At 34.3% G+C, this 8617-nt stretch overlaps 1 protein-coding gene across 1 annotated transcript in view; it reads left to right on the top strand.

The window, feature by feature from the left end:
* Positions 1-567: 567 nt before the first annotated feature.
* Positions 568-8617, top strand: part of LOC110455261 — a 16525-nt gene continuing 8475 nt past the window's right edge. The window contains exon 1 of the mRNA XM_021505266.1: positions 568-732. The gene's annotated coding sequence lies outside the window, so the exon portion shown is untranslated. The remainder of the gene's footprint in view (positions 733-8617) is intronic.

Below are 8617 nucleotides of genomic sequence, written 5' to 3'. Positions count from 1 at the left end.
GAAACCCTGTGACACCTACAAATATTACTATAATAAATACTATAATGTTTATCAGACAATTATTCAAAATGATTGGTGGAATTTATCACGTGTCTGTTATTTATAGAATGGGATATGGAGGCCTGTCAATCACTCCGATCCATAGGGAATCCTCTGTTAACCATCATTTGAAGCTAACAATCATACAGCATTTGTCATCCTATTACCAAATACTGTATGTGGTACTGTTTCCTGTTTCCTATCAGAGAAAGCAGTAAGTCTGTCCTGCGATTACACGTGAAAGATATATATCCATACACGTACTTATAGACGATATGTTGTCACAGGAGACAAGACTAAGAATAATAATATTTCAATGTAGATTCTTCAAAAATATAAACATTGAGGATAGGTATTATGACAACGGCTGAATGACAAGATTATACTAGTATCTGTCTGACCTTTCGAAAAGCAGGTGAAGTGCATCTGTGCTATTACCTTTCAGTTTCATACCTGTGGTTATATATAAACATTTAACACATACTCCTATCGCTGAATACCCTTGTGTAATATATATTTATATGAGTATTTATCATGATAGAGGGCTGCGATAGTCATGTATAGGTCCAGACTCGGGTAAACACAACAGCATGACTACACAAACATGTCGCTAGGGGTTTATCTTATATTTAAAGCAATGCGGCGGCGACTTGTGCCAGCAATATTCCAGAGAGAGTACTGAGAGTTCATAACGTAAGTATATGTGACAATAACTTTAAGAGTTGTTTTAATATTTTGCATCTATTTTAAAAGGTATTGATAAGAACATATGAATTAGCATAATATACAGTTTATTTGCATATTGCGTTATCGCTACAGCTTATCTGCACTAATATCTATATATGCTATCGTACCAAAGGTTATTATTGTTTAATATTGGACATTCAAAACATGTACATGTACGACTAAATGTTGAAAAATATTAATAAATTGGTAGTTATTGTTTGCGAACGAACTAGACAATAGATTCAGAATATTTTTATTCACTTGTTAAAATTAAAATTATTTACCGTTCATTAAGCGATGCTGTCATTGACCGTTCATAGATTTTAATATAAAAATAGTCATGCAGTGGTCAGCATTTTGGTTACCCGACTTTGTCTCTTTTCAGTGAATTGCGATAAACATATTGTTTGTAAACACACACACACCTAAGCACTTGTTAACATAACTTCTGTTGTGAACATATGGTTTATTTCCAGTAAACCATTAGTAGCCATATCGAAAGCTTAGCCAAGCATTTTTAGGGGTTTTATGGTATATACCAACAACACCGTGTGCACTATGCACTATGCATATTGGGATTTTTCTCAATATCTACCGCTTATGTAAAGAGGCTCGTTTATGACGTTATCACTTTTATACGATTATGCTATGTAAGCTGTAAAAGTCTCAATAGTTAAATCACAGTAATTTATTAAAAAAAACACACATCTGGTCTAACCCTTTTGTACCAAGAGGGAAACCGCCAATATCTCGTTTTCAGTTTTTTAATTTCATGTTCCGAAAGGTAACCTTGGATTGATCAGTGGATACTGTTTTTATATTGGGCAATTACCTGCACTATCATACTGTTGACAGGTGCACTTTATAACACAGATATTGATTTATTACGTACGAAAATCATAACCAATGCCCCTCGATTGAAACATTTACAGCACGGCAAGATGGTTTTCTGATTTGCACATTGAACCATACAAATGCTTTAAAGTATGCATTTAGCCATTAACGTTAGGTTAGGAAAGCCCAGTATTAAAAATTTATAAACTTTACTGAACTATACATGTTTTTAAAATGTATGACGATTGCATCTGTTAAATAATCACATTAATGATGGTTTTGGGCAATGATTTTCAAAACTTCTCCAGAAACTTTCGTTTTATTGACTAATGTAGTGTTTCTGCACACACGATTTTTCCTATGACAGTATACTGGCAGTACAATTAATTGTCCCAAATTACAGGTAACTAACCAGAAAGAGTCCTATTAAATACAGATTCATTTGTTTGAAACAACTGCTTTGTGTAGTAAAATAACAATTCATTTTACTCATATTTTCCTCGTATAAACTTTTCAGTGATAGAACTCTACAATATTCTATTGCATCGGCGCTGATACTGTTAATTGGTCAATAGGTATGAACTATCAAACGATTATACATTCATGTGTATGTCATATTTGACCCATAAAACTATGTATGTGCAACGCCCTACCAAAGTTATCAACCGAATTGTAAATGTAAGTCAATTCGCCCTGTGTGAGTGGTCTTTAACGAACTGAGCGAAGGTACACGCTTGCATGTACTTTCATTCCACAGACATATACGGTGAATAGGCATAACGTAAAAATTGTTGCAGCATCAATAAATGTTGACGTCAGTTATTGCCTCGGCTTTATTGGTAAAATAAAAACGAGGCTTCACCAGACAAATGAAGCCTAATTTAAATAATTTGAATATCTTAGTCACATTCATACAATCAATTTTATTGTTTGAGAGTAATCTAGACAATAAATTTAAAATATCTTTATTAGTTTTTCATTCTGCAATACAATAAATCGTACCAAAGGTTCGTTTATATAAGTCTAGTTCTACATAGTTTTATCGCCTTACCTCAGCTTCCTCATCCTCTCTATGTATACTGGTGCACGCACACAGTTCAACGGCAATACATGTCAAATGCATGTGTTTAAGAGGGGGGGGGGGCTCATCTTAGTTTGTTCATCATAAGAGTGGCCATACCTCTAGATTTTATATATATATAATTTTTGTGTAATATTTCTTAGTCAGTAAGAGAAAAATTGGGGCGTTACGCAACAAGAGAATATCAGTGTCATTCGAACTCAAACTCGATAAAATTAGGGCAAAATATGAACAAAGGTAAGATTTACAACAAAACTGAAAAATAACAAGGAAAATAAGACCAGGTGTTCCAGAAGGTAAGCGTCTTCTGCGTTACTGATGACATCAGCCGTTTAAAGTTATATCAAATCCAAGGAATGACACGTCATCATAGCAAGAACGTGGCAACAAAATACATCACACTTTCTTTATCAACTTGCATCTTTGAAACATATTTGAATTGGATAGTACACAACATTATTTGTATATGAAGCAATTACAAAAGAACATGAAAACACAAGCTTGTGATATAATGCAGAATCATTAAATACAATGAATAAATATGCAAAAAAGATTGAAGTTCGATCATCGTACAATGTTGCAATATTTGTTTTAATAATGTGAGGTATTCACTTGTGTGTACTTGTCTTAGTGATTACACCAGCATACAGACGGGTGATTGCTAACAAGTATACTCTTTATTTGTAACGTTATCTTTACTCCTGAATAGTTTGGTAAGCAAGACGAAGAAAAGATAGGGAGATGGAAAGAAAGATATAGCATAAAGTGAACAGTTTGAGTGAGATGAAAGTAGAAAGAAAGAGTAGGGGACCTCTCTCCTTGACAAATGCATGATTTAAATACGTTATTTACTCGATGAAAAAGACTACTGTATGCGAATCTGCCGTTAACAGTTAAAATGATGACAGTCTACTTCTCGTTCGCCAGGGGATGTCACGGTGTATAAAAGAATGTTTTGTGAAGTGTATTGATGGTTCTGAACACTCAGTGTAAGTCTCAATGTTTTGACTCTAATTGAATCAGGTGTCTTTGAGTTATTGCGACATCTGGATTCTTTATGGGATTTTACCTGATAACACCACAGAGTACTAGGTGACCAGTCACATGCACATGACTACATCAGCTCTAGCCCACCTGATAGATGGTTCCAATACAGTGATAAAGTGTACCCGAAATGACTTGTCGATAAGATAATCATCTAGTACAATTTTTAAATCGAAGTATATATACACTTTACTGGTACGTCGTCTGATGAAGGTAACAGATTATATACCCTACTTGTCATCAACAGGTTACACATAATGCGTCGTACTAGCTGTGCTGTTTGCTTTTTATGATATGAGTTTGGCTTCTTACATACTTGTGTTGCATTTCATCTTACTTGTGGTATATTAGGGGAAATAATAATAACTATGTTGACGTTTACGGAACTCGTTAAGGGAATCAATCTTCAATTTTTCGTATCTGTAGGGGATTCCTCGATAGTTTTGGAAACATTTTTATTTTGCGATGCAGACTTTTAGGTCCATAACAACCAGCTTTTGTTGAGTGTATGTATTGCGAAACAAATCGTACTCGTCATGCAGGTTATGCAGCTTATTCCATTAACGGTAAGTTAAAGATATGTGTATGGATATATATGCTAACAGTTAACGTATAGGCCTTCCCGCACAGCTCGCGGGGAGTGCGTTTTAATCATATGCAATATGATACTTGAAAACTGATGCATCTCATCTCGTTTGCTATATAGCTGATTTTGGACTAATCAGAACAAGAACGGCATATCAGTCATTGTTGAAAATAACAAAAATTATAAAATAGATGTAATAGAAAAGAGGAATTCGAGTTGTCTTAAAAACCAAAATGACCATCTTTCATAATAAAATGATGAACATCTCTGAGAAATCATGTTCACTGTTTATACGATTGCAGCTTTTTCTATATTCTGAATGTAAATGATCTTACTTGGACATCCATCAATGCCTATCTTTCACAGTAAACATAATACACTTATATAGACACATAACCTCCAAATAACGGTTAGTTGATACAACTGTAGTTTGTATAATTCAATACACTGAAAGTAAAGGCTCTGTCCTCGACAACACAGGCATGTGGCCGTACGATGATACCATTGCTTGTATTAAAATCTGACCATAGGTGAATCAACAGCGTTCTGTCTACCTAGATGACCAACTATTAAAGTTTGAAATTTGTGTTCCAATATCTCAACACTGATTAAGTTACTTGTTTACAAGAAACATCATGACGGGTACATCATATGGTGCAATAAACGCTTTCTTTGGATCCCGTTTTTGTTTTGTTTCTTTCTATACTTGTACGAAATTAATATTTTGTCGTTGAGTGTCGATGCTAGGCTACACATTATGATGTCCTGGTATTTTGATACTGCTGTACATTTTTACCTTGTTTATTGTAGCTGAAGTAAATTTCATTTTTGTGTTAAAATTGTCATTGATTACTGAATATGTGGTATGCTTTGTCCGGTTTTGTCAGTGTGTGTGGATGCTGTGGTACCTTGTATCAGCAATGGTTGAAGAAATAGTATATTTTGGCCTTGGATGGTACGGTTTTCGTATGGTTTGTCTTATTTTTTTTATTAAGCTGTAGCACAATTTTCCTAATGAAAGTTTTGTCTTTGTATGGTAACACTGTCGTTTATCTTGTACTGTATACATTGACTGTATACTTTGCGTATTGATATAGCAACGACAAGTGTTTAAACATTTGCTGAAGCAGGTTACATTAGAAGAATTCAGTGCACACCACACAGTGAGGACTTTGAGGTTCTAGAATTGAAACGCATCTGTAGCATGTGTGAATTGTGATGGGTTTTGCAAAGATTTGAAATGCAGATGGTATCTTTCGAGTTTCCATTTCGTATGAGATTTAAAAACAGTCAATCGAACAATGTAACCTTCATAGCCACAGTCATCTCTTATGGGTAGTGGCACAATTCATTATATATTACTTTACCCATTACTTATAATACATTTACCAATACTTACCAGTTTTGAAATTCATAACATTCCAGTCTGTTTCAACAGTAGTTGGCTGATTTGAAACACCATCTGTTTGGCCGTTAATTTCACCGCTGGGTCATAGAAGGACGAAACAGCTGTATGGTGCAGTGTAATTAAATTTTGGCAAACAATCAATTACCAAATGTGTGTATCTTGCATTCAACTTTTTACTATTTCGTATCTATCGCTGACACTCTCTGAACAAGTGTTTGATGTTTGTTTCAGTCAGCGTGTCATGCGTTGCCTGTGGACTGTTTTAATAGGTATCTCGTTTGAAGAAGCAGTATCCTTTAACACACTTGTCTGCTCCTCTTTACACTTATATTACAAGCTAGTTTCTCTGTTTACATTGACTCTTGACTTCTGTGTGAAATAACTCTGTAGTTAGGTTGGTACACTGTAATGCGTTTAATTGGTTTACCTGACCGTATCTTACATTGATATTTGTATGTGACGTTCTCTTATTTAATACTAGCCTATTAGTATACATGTATTATGCATTGTATTTAACATTATATGAGGTCATAGCTTATTAATTGATTTGTCCAGATAAGAGATGTCAGATCTCAAGTTCTGAAAGCCAGTTTGACTCTCTTAATTTAAGTATCATTAATGAAACTTTTTAATGTTTGATTATCATTAATATTCAATCTAACGACTTATCGAGTATATGATCAAATTGTTTATCTACTGTACGAACATTTTAACTCACTTCGAAAGAAAACTGCTAAACTTACCTAAATATTCGGGTAAAGAGCAACATCAGATATATTTTATTTTTGATCTGAAGCCACAGATATAGTGCAAGAACATTTTGTGAACGGAAACATCGATCCAGGAGAGGATTATCTTTCACCAGTGATAATTGTCGTAGAGATAAAATTATTTTGTATCTTGCGCTATATTTAGATTAAGCCGCAATTTATACCTCGATGGATTGATTGTAAGGTGACTGAATAAGCACAAGAAAATACAGAGTAAGAAAAGATCTATTTAAAAATTAAATTGGCCGATGCAGAAAGCCAAGACAGTAAGCATCTACTTGATAATTTGATCTCTTGGGTAATATTTGGTGATACGTAATGTCAAAAGAATAACAATCTGCGACTTCAGTTATCTAAAGCATACGAAGAAAAGCAGCGAAGGGAAAAAGTACCTATATAGCTCATTTGCAACATGAAAATATACAATCTACTGTAAACGTGGTTATTTACCCTGGGTGAAAGTTACGCGATCTGAAGGTCAATACTATACTCGCGGGGGTAATTTACGCGATCTGAAGGTCAATACTATACGCGCGGGGTAATTTACGCGATCTGAAGGTCAATACTATACTCGCGGGGGTAATTTACGCGATCTGAAGGTCAATAATATACTCGCGGGGGTAATTTACACGATCTGAACGTCAATACTATACTCGCGGGGGTAATTTACGCGGTCGCAGTACGACGTTTACTCTGCAGATTTATCTCCCTTTTTTACAAAATGTGTACAGGTAAACACTCTTTAGCTACTGAGTACATGTTACGTTTGCGTACCGACTGCTCATTGGACAGATGAAAATAAAGGTGAACTGTATTCATGTGTATGTTTGTGTCTTATACCAGCTGAGGTGCGTGCTATTTAGTCTAAACAAATACGTTTTCCAAATAAAAATTATAAAACCATACAAGATTCGTAAGTTATCGTAGCTCATCGAGCGCAGATAATGTCGCTTCCATGATGACAGGGGCATTTTCCTGTCTAGGTATCGTTACACAAGACTACTAGTTGTTTGTGTCCCGCAGACACGTGTGTGAGTGATGTGTACCGGACCTCGATGCACCCGGATTTATTCATGACTTTCTCTGTTCCTTTATATATATATTCAAATTTGCATACACTGTTTGGTTGTATAGGTATAGCTGTAACGGGTAAACATAGTAAATAATGAGATAGCAATACTTTCAGTGCAGGTCAATGATATCACCAGTGTTGTTCTGTACTTACATAAGTGAAGTGAAGGTCGAGTTAAAATAACAACTGGAGAGTGCGTTATTCTTATCACATATATAACCAAGACGTAGGTTGTCTTAATCGAAATAAATCAGAATCAACATGCCATTTTAACTATACATGTGTATAGCAGACTAATTTTGAGATTACATGACTGTATATATATATCCATACATATTATCAAAGCAGAAAAATGATCCTTACGGACAAAGAAATGATATAGGAAGAAAAAATCACAACAAAGGGTCTTAAGTGCTTACAAATCGTCAAAGATATTCTTCAGACTGTTTATTTGAAGTAGATATTGTGACGTCATAAACTATGACGTCACATAATAGTTCGCTATAGCGACGTCCGCTATATGCGTAAACGCCATAGCGATATCACAGCGATATAAATACATAATAAAGGTCTTAAGGACAAGAGGACTATTTGTTTAGGATTTAGAATTACTACTTAAGATAAAGAGTACTATTTGTTTAACTTAAGGTAAAGAGCACTATTTGGTTAACCTAAGGAACATATATATATAGCGGCAACTATGCTTGGAGTTTAAAAAAAAAATTGATTTAAACTTAATATGTTCTTTAACAGTAACATTTTATAACATACAATGTATAGGACGAAGATTATTAGTTATACATGTTATAATATGTGAGAATTAGAGTACAAAACACCTACTTATAATACACGGGCTTATCTTAAGGGATTTGCATCGTGTTCTTGTATACTATAGATACATGATTATATACATTTCATATCCTGAGATTAAAAAATAGCTAACTTATATACAACATATATCAGTCTTATTTACAACAATTACATCATGTTCAAAGCACATTTTTTTCTTTATCTGTGTGAAAATCTCGGTTAATTCTTAACTTAATTTAAAAAAAAA

The sequence above is a fragment of the Mizuhopecten yessoensis genome, unplaced genomic scaffold, assembly GCF_002113885.1.
Source record: "Mizuhopecten yessoensis strain PY_sf001 unplaced genomic scaffold, ASM211388v2 scaffold8195, whole genome shotgun sequence".
Classification (NCBI taxonomy): Eukaryota; Metazoa; Mollusca; class Bivalvia; order Pectinida; family Pectinidae; genus Mizuhopecten; species Mizuhopecten yessoensis.
This window is presented reverse-complemented; position numbering and strand designations above follow the sequence as displayed.